The sequence below is a fragment of the Protopterus annectens genome, chromosome 1.part1 (assembly GCF_019279795.1).
Source record: "Protopterus annectens isolate FY-2018-M chromosome 1.part1, PAN1.0, whole genome shotgun sequence".
NCBI lineage: Eukaryota > Metazoa > Chordata > Ceratodontiformes > Protopteridae > Protopterus > Protopterus annectens.
In genome coordinates, this window is record NC_056726.1 from 858,933,232 (window position 1) to 858,952,333 (window position 19,102).

At 39.4% G+C, this 19,102-nt stretch overlaps 1 protein-coding gene across 12 annotated transcripts in view; it reads right to left on the reverse strand.

Moving 5' to 3' along the window:
• Positions 1-19,102, reverse strand: part of LOC122807764 (CUGBP Elav-like family member 4) — a 2,333,978-nt gene that overhangs the window by 2,249,884 nt on the left and 64,992 nt on the right. The window lies entirely within an intron of this gene.

Sequence of the window (19,102 nt, forward strand, 5' to 3'; positions counted from 1 at the left end):
TATAACTTCAACATTTAGATGAGTGGATATACATGAGGAAGATTGGAGAATGAAGTCAGATACACAACATGCCTTATTTTTCATGACAGTATTTTAAGTAACGTAAACTGTAATGCATTTGGAAAGAAAACTACACAAGTCATATGGTTTCTGCCACTCATTTCAGTACTACTCTGTGAATGTCAAATATAATTAAAATACATCCTTAGTTATAAGTACTCTAGTTACTCAGTTTTATGCTTCTTTGTGAAAAGAAAACAGAAGCTATGCAATGCATAACATGAAAGGTTCATTTCTGCTGCTTCTTAAAATCTTTCCATCTTACTTATTTCTGCTAATAGTGGCATTTTTCTTTACAGGAATAATCTCAGAGTATCATTCTAGTATATCATTTGAAAAAAAATTCTTATAATAAAATTATGCAAATCCAGGGGATCAGTGTAATATTGCTTCTTTAAAAGCATATATTGTGTCATATATGCATTTTAGATGTTTAAGGAAAGCAGTCCATGCACATCCTGATGTTAAAGTGAACATCTAAACTTCCATTGCTTTTGTACTCATAAAGTCATCAGCAAAGGAAAAATGACAATTTTAACTAACCAGCTAGGTATCATCCTTGTTTAATGTTGTTATTGCAAATCCTGCAGTAACATGTGTTGTACCTTTGCATTTGTATTTTCATTTGAATGTAATTTGTAGTGATATATTTTACGTGGTCACTCTACTTCACTGATAGTTGATGAGCTTGAAAAACTAAGCTCCTGTAACCTTTTCAGTTATCTCTCTCTAATCCTCACTCCAACTCTAGCCTTCGGAAGAGTAACATGAGTACTGGGATTTAGCCTGAGGGTGTCCTGAGAACTAAAAATCAAGCAAATATGAAATAAACTGGCTCTGAGGACAGTGGATACTATTATAAGGCAGAGGGTAGCCACAAATCAAGCATAGAATAATCACATAAAAGTGCCTCTGCTGGGAAATATTCAGACTCCCTCTGTTCTTCTGTAAAATTCAGAAATACCGGGCATCTTTGATATTTTGCAAATCTCCTTTAAAGCTCTGAGACAGCAGGCAATATTCATGAAGGGACTTGGGGAGAGGGATTATCAGTTAAGCCATCAACCAACTGCTGTCAGGGTTGTAATGAGATTTGTAATTGCACCCTCTTCCCATGTACCCCCTGCTTGGGATGTGTCATATGTAGAACTGGCATGAAACTGAATTGTGTAAAAAGAAATGCAGAAATGTACAGTAAGAGAGGAAGGCTGATTGTAGCAGTGCCACAGTCCTGCACTGTGTTAATTAATGTGCTCTCCAAGTGATTGTTCTCCTGTTGTATGGATTCACTTCATTTTATTTAACCTCTGAATCCCCTTGCTGGAGTGGGCCAAAGGACAGGAATGTACTTTTTGACTCAGGAAATGTGGTGAAAAATACCCTACTTAAATACAACAGATATAATGAATCAAAAGTACTTATTACACAACTATTAAATGTTGTTTGCAGCAAGAAACTTTACTAACTGATTTTTTTGCTCATTTGATTGGTTACAAAGTCTACTATTATAAAATAATTAGAATAATGAACTGATTTTCAGAATGAGAGCAAGCGCACAGCAAACGACCATGTGCAAGATGAGTTAGAGTAATAGTAATCAGATGAGTTAGATTAATGAGTAATCAGATGAGTTAAAGTAATGAGTAATCAGATGAGTTAGAGTAATGAGTAATCAGATGAGTTAGAGTAATGCCTTATTTTTCTACTGAAGTTAAATGAACAAAACCTTTTTTCAGAGATATGTCAGTGATACTGACTACAGTAATTATGGATGTGGGGCCACTACCTATTAACCAGATATCCTACACTTAAACATCATGGATAGGGAAGGGTAAGGAGTGATGACGCAACTGTTAGCTGTCCATTCTGTGTTTGAAAGGTTAAGAACAGAGTACCATGGTGAGTAGTTTGTCACTGATGTCTGTTGGAGAGTGGAAGTGGACCAAAAGTAAATACCCAAGAAAGTGGGGGCAGCATTCTTAGAGGTTGCATCACACATGGGATTAAACAATGTGCTCACATAGTGTCCTTTTACAAATCCACGCCTTGGTAAATTACAGGACCATGTTAGGAAGTTGCTAAGACAAAACAAATCCCCTCTAATGGCACACAGGATGACAGCCTACCCATGCTGTGTTTCCATTACAGAGACCAAATGAATTATAAATGGAGTGAGGAACAGCTATCATGGTTAGAACAGAGGACAAGCAGTAGTAACTAAAATATGCATGCATACTGCATTTTGTATTGTCATACATGCATTTTTTGGTACCGAGTGTCCATTGGGACTAAATATCTTATGATACCTTGGCTAGTGAAAATTTAATGAGTTCAGTGTTTAAACAGCCCTGTTGCAGTAAATGACTTCCTTATTCACTCACAGCAAAGGCACTGGTGACTGCAGTCCAGAAATCTTTAAGGAATATTCATTGACTGTTCTTCTGCCATGCAGCATATGTAAAAATGAGTCAATATGCATGAGGTGGGCAGACCAGTGGTTCTATTCTCACTATATTTGGTGAGGAAGGATAGCACACTAAGCTCTGTAGTCTACCTCTGCCTTCACCTATTAAACATGTTTTACTAAAATCTAAAAACCCTATGGTGATCCAATAAGAAATTCATACTTTCTTTTAAACCTAATCTTGATAGTTTAAGCACATTGTATTGTAAACTTCAACTGATTTCTTCTCATTTTAACTTAACTTTTAAAGTAAACCACTTATCAGAATTCCTTTTTTTTATTTTCTTACTGACATCCTTATTGCCAATTTCCATCACAGATATCTTTCAGTAAATCTGCTGCATAAGTCATGGTCTGATCATTTATTGTCAATCTTTTTAAAAGACTAAAGAAACTCACATTTTGTGCAGGGACATTATTTCATCAAAGTTTATCCTGTTTCATCAACATTTTTATTAACATTTACTAGATCTATTAATTCATACTTCAGGGAATGAATAGAACACAGTGTTTTTTGAAATTCTTTAATCCTATTATAAATATCAGTGTAACCCTTTAAAAAACACTGACTGACTGGCATCCATTGTTTTTGGGTCAACCAAGATTTAACAAAATGGGTGAGAATCAGACACATAAGCAGCACAAGTGGAAAGCTACGGACAACCCATACTGATTAGTTCAATTCTATTTGCTAAGAAAAATATTCAGATAGAAATAAACAGGTTTAATACTGTCAGTTCCAAGATTAACTCTCTAAACTTTTATTCCACAAATAGCCACTTTAGGTATGTTGAAAAGCCGTGCAAAGTTACCAAACGCAGAGTATGTTGTCAGCACACCTTCAGTAAGCAGCCTCAGTTAAAGGAATAAAAACATTTTTAATGGTTAAGCACTTTCATCTTTCACATAATTTTCAGAAAAACAATATGGTGAAACTGTTCCACAACAGAATTGACTGTTGTGGGTCCTCCAGTCCTTATGACTGAGGGGAGCAGTCACTTGATAAGGAAGTAGAGTTAACGGCCTCTTGCTCCTTACCATTAGTGCAGATGACAGATTTCTGCACACTGTGTCACCCAGTTTGAGGAATTTATTGATTTGGTTATTAATTAATTAAAACATATTTTAATGGGGGAGCAAGCAGACTTTATGGGTCAAATTCACTCCTTTAAGGAGGACACTACCTCCCCTTTTTTACCTTGGGCTGAACTGAGTAACTGTCAGCACTGAGAGGTGAAATACAATGCTACTACTAGGTGTAGGACTGTGGATGGCTACAGTGAGAAAGATCTAACACTGCATTAATTTTTTTTTTTTACAGTCAGTGCTTTAATAAATATCACAGCTGATTTGTTGTTATGATCATTGTTATAATCTCAATTAATAAGTTTCTTTGATGTAATTGTATGACTGCTGGTTGTGGTCTAATAATGTTTGAGTGCACATCAGTCTTCTGTATTTATTTGTTTATGATGGACAGAAACCATGGACTAAAACTTTTATTCAGCCATGGAAAGAACATACATGCTAATCGCAAATAGAAATGATGTGCCGAACAGACCCGATTTTAACATTATTCAGTAAGATTAAGCAAACAAAATATAAATCAGGGATAAAGTTACTAAATAATATTATGTTCCTTACTTAACTGGAAAAACATCAAAGAGATAAATGGATATAATAAAGGAAAAGAAAAGCATTAAAAGACACATATAAGGCTGAAATCTAACCTCTAGCTACTCCATTCCTAAAACTCTATGAAAACCATGTTCAGAGGGCAATTTACACAATTACCATAACCCTGTGAAATCATCGGGAAGTGTTAATTAAAACTTACAAAGGGGGAAATGGATAGAGGGAAAGCCCGGGTGTCTGTATGGTGTGATGAATGAAATTTATATGTAGTAGATATGCTATAAATTCTACAAGACCTTACGTACTATTACCAACATGGATCATCAGCTGGTGAGTGTCATGTGTTGGGCAGTGTTTATATCTACCCTAGAAATTACTATATGATAAACTTTCCATGTGTGACAAAAGCTTTGACTGTATTCATCATTCGTTAATATTTTGAACGTTCTAGTATTAACAAATGAAATAGAAAAGTATATCAGTATGTATTCAGAAATAGTGGTAAGGGAAATCTGGAAGGTAAAGTTAGCTCACAGCAGTAAGGATATGAGCCGATTACTTTGGTTTACAAGTTAATTCCCTCAATTCTCAATTGCTTACAGTGTGAATTTGAGAAAGATGCTTAACTATTTACTGCTTCTGGGCAAGGTCTGCAAAAAAAGACCTGACCTGTTTAAAAAAATACAAAATAAAATAAAAAAAAAGTATGTTGTTGTGATACCACCCTGGCATCCTTAGAAAAGACATTGCAGCTATGTAGAGTATCATTAAAAGCATTACCAGGTTTGAATAGAGTGGATAATAGTAAAGTCAAATAATTTCAATTGACACAGATTTCTATATTAAGGTTTCCCACTACTGTCTGATGTATTCAGATAGATAAAAAATCAATTGACCCTTTGCTAGGTTCCACTTAGTTTCTCTTGTAGATACCTTTTGAAGCAGACCTGGGATCATTAGAGTTGTGGTTTTCTTCAGTCCCTGTTCATTCCTCATTGCTTAGCAGATGTGCCCTCATAATTTCCACAATGCTCCAGGTGGAAACATCAGCAGGTATTTAACAGTGATATACCACATTGGAGCCAATGTTGGAATCGTAATAGCTTGTTGAGCTATAACATATCATCACAGCAATGAATGTGAACATTGATTTTGCCCCCTTTCAACCCTTATATGTGCAGTTAGTATGTTTAAGTAAGGGGGTATGTGGGGGCATATCCTTCTACACTCACAGTAGAACTGGTCGGCATTAAGTGGGATGTGGGAGCATGTCCCTCTATACCTACAAAAGAACTGGTAGACATTAAGGGAGATGTGGGGGGGTAACCCCCTATACCCACAGCAGAACTGGTAAGCATTAAGGAGGATATGAGAGCATGCCCCCCTATACCCACAGCAGAACTGGTAGGCTAAAGGAGGGTGTGGGGGATCTTCCTCTATATTTACAGCAGAACTGGTAGTCATTAAGGGGGGGGTGGGGGCATGTCCCCCTATACTCACAGCAGAACTGGTATGCATTAAAGGGGATTTAGGGGGGGGCATGTCTCCCTATACCCACAGCAGAACTGGTAGGCATTAAAGGGGATGTGAGGGCATGTCCCCTATACTCACAGCAGAACTGGTAGGCATTAAGGGGGATGTGGGGGCATGTCCCCCTATATTCATAACAGAAATGGTAGACACTATGGCAGATGTGGGGAGCATGTCCCCCTTTACTCACAGCACAAATGGTCAGCATTAAGGGAGATGCGATGGCATGTTACCCTATGCTCACAGCAGAACTGGTAGGCAATAAGGGAGATGTGAGGGCATGTTCCCCTATGCTCACAGCAGAACTGGTAGGCATTAAGGGGGATGTGGGGGCATGTCCCCCTGCACTCACAGCAGAACTGGTAGACATTAAAGGGGATGTGAAAACATGTCCCTTATACTCACAGCAGAACTGGTAGGCATTAAGGGGGATGTGGAGGCATGTCCCCCTATATTCATAACAGAAATGGTAGACACTATGGCAGATGTGGGGAGCATGTCCCCCCTTACTAACAACACAAATGGTTAGCATTAAGGGGGATGTGATGGCATGTTCCCTATACTCACAGCAGAACTGGTAGGCATTAAGGGGGATGTGAGGGCATGTTCCCCTATACTCACAGCAGAACTGGTAGGCATTAAGTGGGATGTGGGGGCATGTCCCCCTGTACTCCCAACAGAACTGGTAGGCATTAAAGGGGATGTGAGGGCATGTCACCCTATACTCATAGCAGAACTGGTTGGCATTAAGGGGGTGTGGGGTCATGTTCTCCTAAACTCACAGCAGAATTGGTCAGCATTAAAGGGGATATGAGGCTATGTTTTCCTATACTCACAGCAGAACTGGTCGGCATTAAGGGGGATGTCAGGGCATGTTCCCCTATACTCATAGAAGAACTGGTCAGCATTAAGGGAGATGTGGGGGCATGTTCCCCTATTCTCACAGCAGAACTGGTAGGCATTAAGGGGGATGTGGAGGCATGTATCCCTATACTCACAGCAGAACTGGTAGGCAATATGGGGGATGTGGTGGCATGTTCCCCTATACTCACAGCAGAACTGGTAGGGATTAAGGGGGATGTGAGGGCATGTCCCCTATACTCATAGGAGAACTGGTCGGCATTAAGGGGGATGTGGGGGCATGTTCCCCTATACTCACAGCAGAACTGGTAGGTATTAAGGGGGATGTGGGGGCATGTTCCCCTATACTCACAGCATAACTGGTAGGCATTAAGGGGGATGTGGGAGCATGTCCCCTATACTCACAGCAAAACTGGTAGGAATTAACTCATAACAGAAATGGTAGGCACTATGAGAGATGTGGGGAGCATTTCCCCCTATACTCACAGCAGAACTCAACTGTCCTTGTTAATAAGGAGAAATTAATTGTAGGCACTAAACAGCCCATAATTGCAATGTACCTTGCTAAGGTAAGGGAAAACAGCTCTAGTACTTTACAAAAAAGCACCAAACCAGGCATGTCCAAGGGTCAGCTTCCAGTGATTTCTCCTGTCCACCTGGTGAATCCGGGCATACTGGGGCAATGCAGCAATTGCCTCATATACACAGACAGCCCTCTCCTCCTACCACCCAACACTACAACCTGCGAGAGATACACTTGCATAGCCAAACTGGAAGCAAAACTCTCTCCAGCCAAGGTTGTGCTAGACAGTCAAGAGGAGAAGGTTAACACCCGCACTACACCTCACGCAACACATAGCCCTTCTAAACCCACACTACCAAAACCTCACATAGCAACACTAAGCCCTCATATGCGGAGGCCCTTAACAGTAACCTGCCCAAGCAACCCGGACTGCCGAAGCTAAAATGCAAACACCAATCACAACCAAAGTGTCACATAGCTCACAACACCAGTGTGCCACCTAACAACAGCCCCTAAGGCAAGACAACATACCCAACACTTTAGTCATAGGTGACTTTATAGTCAGGCACTTTGATATCTCACTCACCAGGCTGAACAAGGAGAAAATTACAGTCAGCTGCCTGTCGAGTGCCAGGATTCGCCACATAACGCATGCACTCAAGTCACTCCGCAAAAAGAACAAATATGACTTTGTCATTGTCCATGTTGGAGTGAATGACTTGAGACATACCTCCCTGGACTACATGAAAAGAGACATGGAAGAGCTCTCAGATCATTTGGCCCAGGCAGGTATGACGCTAGCCCTGAGTAGTATCCTGCCTTTGCCCAGAATGATATCACAGTATAAGGACAAAATGATTGACTTCAACAATTGGCTAAGCTTCTGGTGTCATTCAAAGGGGATCCATTATCTGTCTACCTGGGACAACATGATCGACAGACCACAGTTCTTTGCCAGAGATGGTCTGTACCTGTCGCCTCTGGGATTCAGGTTACTGGCTAAGGCTCTTGCCACCTCTAAAGTGCCTTTTTTAGGCAAAGTTCAAAGGACAAAACCACCACCATAACAAGTACAAGCATGCAAAATCTGAAGGTAATGCTATGGTGCTAGAAGTCTAAACCTCAAAATGCACTCTCTCAAGGCACTCCTAAAAATGGAGAATATCAATATCTGTGCAGTAACTGAAACCTGGTTCAAGGCTCCAGAGAGCACACCTGCAATACTCTTACCACACTTTTCGGCCACCAAACCAGGACCGAAACACTAAAGGTGGAGGAGTGTCCATATTCACCAAGGATATTCACACTACCAGGCAAGTTGCCCAACACAATTCATCTGAAATTCTCCAGGTGCAACTAACACTAGGTAAAACTGCAGACGGGAACTGAAAGTTCGACTGCTGAATCCTACAGCACTGTACGAGTGCATCCACTCATGCATGAATTGTGCCATCCCAAATAGAACCAAGATTCTCTCCTCCAAACAAAGGAAGCCAATCTGGTGATCCCCTGCCATAAACAAACTTTTCAACAAAAGGAAGAAACTGTTGCAAAAAAGAGGAAAATCCCAGGATGCAAAAAACTCCCTTACCAGCCTCAGTAAGAAGTTGAGATCCCTCATAAAATCCTCCAAAGCTAGTTACAAAAATAAAATTGCCAAAGATTCCAAAGACAACCACAAGCCATTCTATAGCTATGTCAAGAATCTAAATGGCAATGCTCAGATCTGCTCTGAGCTACAACAGAATGGCATTAAATATACTGATCCCAAGGATATTGCCAATATCCTGGCAGATTGATTCAGTACCAACTTCACCCCCTCTCACCCTCTAAAGGGCCCATCTCAATACTGAAAGATTGCCAAATTCCAGTAATAACGGCCACACAGGTAAAAAAACACACTCTCCAAAGCTAAGAATACAGCATCCATGGGACCGGATGATATCCCAGGCTGTGTACTACATGAACTACAAAATGAACTGGCACCTCACCTAAGTGTCATGTTTAATCATAGCCTCACCTCAGGCTTCATGCCCACTGAGTGGTGCACAGCTACAGTTATCCCTCTCCACAAGGGGGAATCCACCTTGGATCCTGGTAACTACCACCCCATCAGTCTGATGAGCCTGATCTGCAAGGTCATGGAACATATTATCATGGAACTTATAAACAAAGACATGGGCAACCTTCAAACACTGGACCCCACCCAGTTTAGGCTCGTGAAGTGCCAAGCTTGTCTCCTGAACCTGATTGACTTCTTTGAATCAGTCTCCAGAGCTGTGGACGAGGGTAAGGCGGTCCACACAGCCTATCTGGACCTTGCCAAGGCCTTCGACACCATCCCCCACTCTGGAATCATAGATAAACTTATTAAACAGGGCATTAATCCCTATGTCACTCGATGGGTTGCCAACTGGCTTACTGACAGAACCCACACTGTAAAAGAAGCCGACTTCAAATCCAGCTCCAGACAAGTGACAAGTGGAGTACCTCAGGGTCAGTCCTGGGACCGCTCTTGTTTGGCATCTACTTCTCTGAAGTACAGGCCAACACTAAGGGACTCTGGCTAACAAAGTTCGCAGATGACTGCAAACTGGGAGCCATTATTGAATCCCCAAATGAAGTGGATATTCTACAAAAGGACCTTACAGAAACAGGTGCTTGGTGCCAGAGCCATGGGCTCAAGCTCAATGCCAAGAAATGTATATTTATCCCCTTTGGGAAAAAACATGTACCCATGAATTACCACATAAATGGCAGTACACTAAACACCAAAAGTGTGATAAGAGACTTAGGGATTCAGGTGGACAGTGATCTCACCTTTGATAACCATATTGCCACAACAGTCAGGAAATCCTTCTATGTGGTTCACCTCATCACTAAGGGCTTTTCAACCAGAAAAAAGGAGGTCATTGTCCCACTGTACTCATCCCTCATTAGACCCATTATAGAATACAATGCCCCATTTGGTATGTACCTCTCAAGACATCTGCAACAACTGGAAAGGCCGCAGAAATACCTCACTAAAAGAATCACAGGCCTAAAGTAGATGCCCTATGCTGACCATCTAAAAAAAACTCCAACTATACTCTGTCACATATCATCTACTCAGAGGTGATCTCTGCTTAACATACAAGGCCATGTCAAACCCAGAGCTGTTGGACATGCTACACTTAAAGAAATCCCAATCCCTCAGAGCCACACGCTCCAGGGATCTAAACCTTGTCATCACAATGAACAAAACATGCTGGAGGTATAGGTTCCTGACCCAGAGTTTCCCCAGACTCTGGAATAGACTGCCCATACATGTCAAGCACAGCACCTCTTTGGCTGTCTTCAAATGGAGCCTTGATGATTGGATGGGAGATAGGAAATTCACCCTGGGGATCATGTCAGTCGCCCTGCTAGACAGGGATCCAGGGAAGTAAATATTGTGGGAAGAAATAGCCAAGGAATTGTTATGGCCAGGCTTGTATAGGCCCTAGGGCTGATAGCCTAGTACCAACATATGAACCTATGAACCTATGAACTGGTAGGCATTCTGCTTATGCTTCATCCTTCTATGCATCCATGTTGCCCCTTTATCTTTAGCTGCATTCTTTACATTTTTCTTAATTTTTATTAAGCAGTGTAATACTAGATATTGTTGGTCCACCTGTTACATATAGTAGCATACATTTCTAATTTACTTTCTGCTTACTCTTTCTGTAATAAACTACTTTTAAATTTATTGTATTCAGTCTAACTGGATATGCTGCACAATGAAGGCTTTCCCACATAATTTATGAGCTATTTCACAAGTTCACACTGTTTATATCACTGTATTGCCAGTAAAGATATCCTTCCTTTAATAAGTTTTGCAATCCCACCTTAATGGATATGAAAAATGACATTTGCTACCCTTTCCTTTAAGAGACGTTCCAGCATCACCAAAAAAGGAAATGAAAAGTGACCTTCTCTCAGACTTAACCAATTGAGGCATTAGGTTCAATTCTACTCAAATCAAATTAACATACCCCACTCACTGTTCAAGTCACCCATTCTGTTGCTCATTTACTCATGATGAGATCACTGTTCTGGCTAAAATATAAATTTTTATTACTTTTTATAAAGGTGAGATGTCATATGCCTTGCTTAAAGTATAACTATGTCACTCATGGTCACTTTTTTATGTTTGCCACTTTCCGTATCCCTTAAAAATTGGTTAAATTTCTTGACATGAGTCAGTGGTATAATTTCCATGTACCTTTCAGTGTAATAATGCATGTATCCCCATCATAACTGAGATCTTGATTTAATTTCCATTACATTTATTTGCATATTATATGACTGAAAAGAATCTTTGTTGAACTCATTAAATGAAGTTCACTACTTGTTTGCTCTGACTGTGACAATTAATGAAATAAATCAAATCTTAGACAGCGAAACTAATTTTGCTTTACTGTTTAGGTCAGTTAAATATTTATGAAATATTGATAGATATTTACCTTTAGTAATCTACTTCTATCTTCTTACACACACCAAGAAAATTATTTTTGGTATCAGGCCTATACTTATAACCTTCTTTTAAAAAACAGAACACTGATATTAGTTCTGGATATTTTTTTCACCATAACCCACTGTACAATGCTCATTCTCCTGTTTAATAATAAATATTCCTTATACAGCCTGCTTTACTATACAGTGATTTATCCTCTCCCACTTGACTATATAGGTGTGCATTTCCTGAATATTGTCATGTTCTTGCAGATTTACAAAATTGTTCCTATTACATGACACCGACTTGACTTCTGTGCTGACACACCCCCCCCCCCCCCCCCATGATTTAACCTAGACTTAGAACTTAGTAACTTAAAGATCAGGTGAAAAGGTTGAACCAAAAAAATACTTTCAGTTGATCTTATATTTTCACGTGTGATAGTCTCTCTTTTATGGACCCCACATTAGAACTAATTATAAATAAAGTAAAATAATAACTTATTAAAACAAATACAGAGGTTGACAAAAATGCCAGACATGCATATCACTTGGTTGATGTAATCTGGAGGCATCAAGGAAACATGTACTATTTATATATGACTGAGCAATAAAATGAACCAACAATCTGAAAGACAAGCCTGGCTGACAGGGTGCTTTTAGCTGTGCAACAGGTAGCATGTTCACCTTTAGTGCAGAATCCTGTGGGTTCTGCTCCCAAACCAGGTTGGTCAATTGCTGGTCCTGCATTGCAGTATAAGGGTGCACTCCTCAGTATGGTGGTCCTCAGTTGAGACAAAATGAGGTCCCATCTGCTTGAGTTAGTGGTAGCTCAGATGGATGTAGAAAATCCCATGACACCTGTCAAAAAGATTAAGGGAAGTTCCCCAATGCCCTAGCCAAATTTCCCTTATTAGTATAAATACCAACGTGGGTCTACCCTGAAAAGGGGCTACTAGCCTAGTGGGACTAACTCAGTCAACAAAGGATAAATAAAAATAAAAATTGCTTGGATATGAATCTGCATTGTACATGTGCATTTGCATGTGTGTATCTGTTTTATGAACAATAAATGAAGCCAAAAATTAGAAACACCCATGTCTGATCAGCAAAATGTGTTGCTAACTAACAAAAATGGAACATATTAATTCACAGGTTGTTAATGAAATTAATGGAGTGGTTTTAAATTTGTCAGAAGCATGCTCCTAGTAATTTCATGTAGCCTACAGCATTACATCATTATGTTGTGTATGGATGCGACAATATAGAACAAAGTATAATAAATGTATTCAGGTGTGCATGCATGGAACACGCCTTTAATTTGTGATGAGACAATGTTATGATGTAAGTGCATGTCAGTGATCACCAGAAAATCAGAGTTGTCCTTAACATGCATTTCTTGTAATGGAAGAAACAAAGAAGCTGGAAAATCTCCCAAAATCCATCAGTAATGACAATCAACAGACTTGGAGCAAGTTTAAGTACTGTAACATTTTCAAAACTAATATGACTGTGGAATGACAGAGAGAGAGACAGAGAGAAAGAAAATCCTAGATAAACTGCACTACAGAACCTTTATAGACGTAAAACCGGAATAACGTAAATTCATCGTTTTTCATGATTGACATCTTGGGCACGTAATTTACTATTTAAAAGTAAGATAACGTGCATGTAGAGACATTATTGATTATTTGTAAGTCTAATTTCCAATGCAGTGATAGAATATATGTAACGTCTATGAAACAGTATATTTAAGCAATGAAAACATTTTGGAAATGATATTACCTATCCCATTCTAACTGACAGAAATGTATTCCCTTTGTTTGTGCACACGCGCGCGCGTGTGTGTGTATGTGTGTTTTCTGTTTACACTTTTTACAGCAGATCACTGTAGTTCCAGCTTCTAAGACATTTTAATAAAAATAACCTGTTTTTTTTTTCAAAACTATGCCACCATGCACTATATAATGAAGAAAGGACAGTGACTCAAATGGTTGAAGCTGGTAAACAAGTCTGGTCTAGGTTTAAGATGATAACTTCTACATTCATTATGTGCCCTAAACCATGGTTTTATGGCAGCTGCTGTTACAGAGGTCAGAACACTTTCTCAGTAATTGTCAGTTTCAGTAAGTCTGTTCTCCTTGGCTGTCTCTGCCTATTAGTTTCACAGTCACATGTCTGCTTATACTGTTTGCTTAAGGAAAGCCAATCTAAGGATTATTGTTTTACCCACTATTGACTGACTTTATTAATACAGCTGCAATTTGTCACATATCCTGTGGCTATACTCCATGACAAGGCTTCTGGTGAGGTACAACAAAACACTGCAAGCATCCTAAAAACTTCGTGTGGAAAGAAAGTGCTACAGAGTAATGGCTTAGGCTATAAACATACTTACAGGTATCTAAATATCTGCAAGCATTTATGCATGTTACTGGATGCAGGTTTGATTACTTTAATAATGGCTTAGGCTATAAACATACTTACAGGTATCTAACTAAATATCTGCAAGCATTTATGCATGTTACTAGATACAGGTTTGATTACTTTAATAATGGCTTAGGCTATAAACATACTTACAGGTATCTAAATATCTGCAAGCATTTATGCATGTTACTGGATACAGGTTTGATTACTTTAATAATGGATTAGGCTATAAGCATACTTACAGGTATCTAAATATCTGCAAGAATTTATGCATGTTACCGGATACAGGTTTGATTACTTTAATAATGGCTTAGGCTATAAACATACTTGCAGGTATCAAAATATCTGCAAACATTTATGCATGTTACTGGATGCAGCTTTGATTAATTGAATAATGGATTTGGCTATAAACATACTTACAAGTATCTAAATATCTGCAACCATGTATGCATGTTACTGGATATAAGTTTGATACTTTAAAACTGCATATATCTTTGAGTTCCTAAGTTATATTCCATACTGTTTGCTACTATGGATTTATCTCTTTTACCTCTGTTACTGTGACTATCCAACTCTCCCCTAATCCCAAAGAGCTATGAGTCTATCTGCTATGGCAGTTAATGCCGCAATTATTATTTCTGTAGTAACTCATGGAGCATTACTGAAATTACTGATAAGATGGGAAGTTGTCTCACAAAATTTCAGAATACTTTGGTGCTCTTCAGAATGTCAAAGTCACTGAAAAGTTAATGCGGCCTTCCAATTTTATATCTACTGCAACAGATTTCTGAACAAATAGGAGTTACCACCAGCTACCAAGGAAAGAGTACCAAACACCTAAAGATGCCTGAACAAAAAGGAGGTACCGCCAACTATCAAGGAAACACTAGTACTGAATATTTTCCCTTATTACATTTTATATTGACTGGCTAAATATGGGCAGGATTTGTGGCAACAGTTTTTTATTTATTTTTTTTTATTTAACATTTGTTGACCGGGAATGTCCGACTAGGTTCCACAGAGCCTGTTTTCAGCGGAGGCCCAGGGAGAAATGCTCCAGATGCATGTCTTTGGAACGTGGGAGGAAACCGGAGTACCTGGAGGAAACCCACACGAACACAGGGAGAACATGCAAACTCCACACAGAAGGCACCCCAGTCGAGAATCGAACCGGAGAACCTCTTGCTGTGAGGCAACAACGTTAACCGCTGCACCACTGTGCCGCCCATTAACAGTTAACATGGAATCATTCTGAAATGAAAGATTGGACACGATTTTAAGAGCTCTAGTTATTCTAAATGGTGCCCCCAAAAATGAGAATCAGAGTGTTCTGTGAGGAAATTCCACTCATGCACAGGAAACAGGAATATTACTTTTTGATACCCTTGGTGATCACGCAAACTTTTCTATCTTCTTAATGTAAGTGGATAGAATTATGGCACTTTAATTACCATTCATCAACACTACGAATTAAAAAGGGAAAGTAGGAGACATGACTCCCTTGGAGAGCCTTGGTTTGTTTCCTGCATATGAAGCTTATTACTCTGTTCAAAGAGATTTGTCATAAATGTTTCTCTAACTGTGCACTTCTCGCTTACTCTGTTCTTTCCCTTTGTTTCAGTAATCTGTCATTTTACATAAACTGCACATTTGGAAGCTCCCAGTGTGGTGCATTTGATTAAATCATATTCTTAGGCACCTGCAGTTTTCATTTCTTTAGCGTAATTGTTAAGTTCTCAATGCCAAGTAAAGAAATGGAAAGCTCGAAGCATGAGCTCTTCACCTCTTCCCAAAACTCATACTCACTTTGTCCATACAACCTCCGTATCTCATCGCCAAAATAAAATAATTATTTCACAGCAGTCATTTTGATCCAGCAATGAACTTAAAGCTAAGTGACAATTAACTTAAAGCTGTAACAGGTGTATTGTTATGTAGTGGTGTGTGTGTGTGTGTGTGTGTGTGTGTGTGTGTGTGTGTGTGTGTGTGTGTGTGTGCGTGTGTGTGTGTGTGTGTGTGTGTATGTATCTATGTCTGTGGTTTATTTAGATGCAGTATTCCATTTCTTGAGGTGGGCAATTTGAAAGAATAAGTTAATGGGGAATTTCATTTTTCTTTACTATTACATATTGGAAGAACTACAGCTTGAGAATCTTTTTTAGCAAAACACAGGTAAATTTGTCAGAAGCATAGAACATTGTCCTGAAAGTTATATTTTATAGTTAGCAATTTATCTGATTGGATACTTCCAGTGTACAGCTCCCTGACCTTTTTATCAAAATCATATGAAGTATCTTGTTTGCTAATTCCAACAGCTTACATCCCAGTCCTTTAACAAATACTTAGTACTGCAAAATATGGATGAGCGAATACATTTCAGATCTTATTAATATGTTTATAAATGCCTCCGCATTTATATTCTCGGTCTCACTCACACATGGATGTGCACACTCATACACACACACACACGCACACACACACACACACACAATTATAAACATACATATCATATAACTTCATGTTAACAGATTATTAGATTCAAAGTTTCATTTCCACTGTGTGTGTAATACACACATTTGTTACATTTTCTGCTCATACTCCTAAGTATACAGGAAAAAATACTGCCTGATAATAATATCTAGACTTTTTGAGATATCCAGCTGTTTTTTTGTTTAGTGAACTCAAGTTATCCAATGATATAACTACTAAACCATCATTATGCAGGCTCAGTACAGTGCCAGTCATTGTAGTGGTAATATAATCCAACTAATTAACATGTACATTTGGACTAAATTCTCAAATAGGGAGCTTTTCTCCCTGGGCCTCTGCTGAAAATGGACCTGTATCCAGTCAGACTTTCCCGAGTAACAAATGTTAATGGTAAAACAAATAAATAAATAAACTGCTTCTGCTAGTAAGAAGTCTTAACCTGCAGGATTGTTTTTCAAGGTAACATCTTAAGGATGTCCTTGACTCTAAATAAAGGCATTCTGTGATCATCCATAGTCAACAGTTTTTGTATTCATAGATAGTCACTAAGCATGTGGTCCAGGAGACCACTGAGGAACCTAGCCCAATTTCTCAACTGAGCAGTACTTACTCACGTGACCTGTTAGGAATTCCACAGCAGGCAAATGGGGGCTGGAAAAATCAAACCCTGGAGTAAAAACAGCAGCTCATTAGCAGCGCAAAGCTTTAATCCTTTATGTTAGCTGTCAGACATGGGCACAATTGCCCCTTCTTAGGGACAGTCTAGGAGCAAAACCTTGTAAGTGATGTTGGAAAGTGAATACTGAGGTGATCAAATCAGGACAAAAAGATGAAGTTCAAAGCCTTAGTCCTCTGAGCTGAACTGCCATTATACTTTGAGACAGCAGGTCTCAAACTTATGTATCTTTTCACCTTGGTGACAGTTTCATAAAAGTTAACCAGATACAACAGGCAAGATCTGCCCTTGACGAATCTGAAATGGGTCGGTCAAGTGCTTGGAGATTGCCTATGTCCTTGTTTATGAGGTCCCTATTAATACGCTCCGTGGCTTTACAGATCAGACATATCACGCTAATGGGGTGATCGTTTCCAGGGCCAGTAGTGGCACTACCTTTGTTCTAGGGAATAACAGTGGTAGTTATCCACTCTGCTGGAATGAAGCCTGTACATAGGTGTTGGTTGAATAGGGTGCTCAATGACGAAGCTAGTTCTTGCTGGAGATGATGCAGAATACAGCCTGGGATACTATCAGGTCCCATGGAAGTTGTGTCCTTTGCCTTCGAAAGGGCCTTTAACACTTGATCTATGGAAATGTGAGGTGCAGGACAAGTATCAGGAATGTCGAATGGGCCTTTAGGGGGGAAAGGGGTGAGGTTTGCACTGAACCTATTTGCTAATAGGTTGGTTAAGTCAACAGGATTAGTGTAAGTGGTACCGTTAAGTACTAATTCTGAACAATCCTGGGCTTTGCCATAGTGGTTCCTGACATAACTAAAGAAGGCTTTGTGGTTTCCCTTTGTTTCAGAGGCTAGTTTCAATTCATAATTGGCTTTGGAGGTTTTTACTAGTGATCTAGTTTTTCTTGTTGAGGCTAAGGAGGGAGGTTTTCCAATTGGGAATTTGTGTCTTTTTATCCTTGGACAACAGTTTCTTCCTTTTACTGTAAAGCCTGTTGATAGAGGATGTCCACCAGATAGCCACTAAATGATGACATGCATTTGAATTTCAGACTTCATACCCTTCACAGAAATGCATGCCAGCACAACTATCCTGTTATTCTAGCAACTTTCTAAGTTTATATTTAATTATTTAAAATGTCCCCTATTTTTGGGCCTTTGTCCCCCCATTATGGCAGGCTTTGTCCAGATTTCTTGCGCTAAGAGGTTGAGAGGTATGAAGACTATCACCATCTCTCCTTATTTAGCATACCTTAATGGAATGATCAGGCCTAAGTCATCTACCATATTTTTTTATTTAGCACAACTTAATGGGATGCTGCCCTCTAAGCCACCATCTTTCTCTTTTAGCATACCCTAACACCTATTTGACTATAGGGTTGTTACATCCAATGTACACAATTCTGAACCTATCTGCAATGAATCTTAAGTGTAACATCTCCTCCAACATGAAGATTTCCAGGTCACTTTTTAAGTTTTAATTTAGAGTAGGAATATAACCTCAGTTTTTGCGTCATCTGCAAATATGTTCAGTTGAGAAACTGACAATATTGGAAGAGGATCAGGCAGGAGCGGCCTTAGGTCAACTAGTGCCCTAGGCAAAAGGGCTTCACGGTGCACCTCCCCACACCAGCTGGTGCCCCCATCCTGGTCTACCTACAGCAAATAAATACTGGAAAAGTGCCCCTGCTAGAGCGGTGCATTAGGTGGCTGCCTAGTTGGCCTATGCCTAAGGCCGGCTATGGGATCAGGGTTACAGATTTCAAACAGTCTTCATCCTGTAAACCTGAAACTGTTCCCTTAGCCTTCATTTGTTTATTGTATGAGTGAGCAAATCACATAACAATTAACACTCCTAGCCCTCCAGTGAAAATGGTTCGCAAGCCAATCGGACAACCTGGCTGACAAAGTATATAAAATAAATAAATGGAATCATAGTAGAAAGTGTTGAAGAGTGAG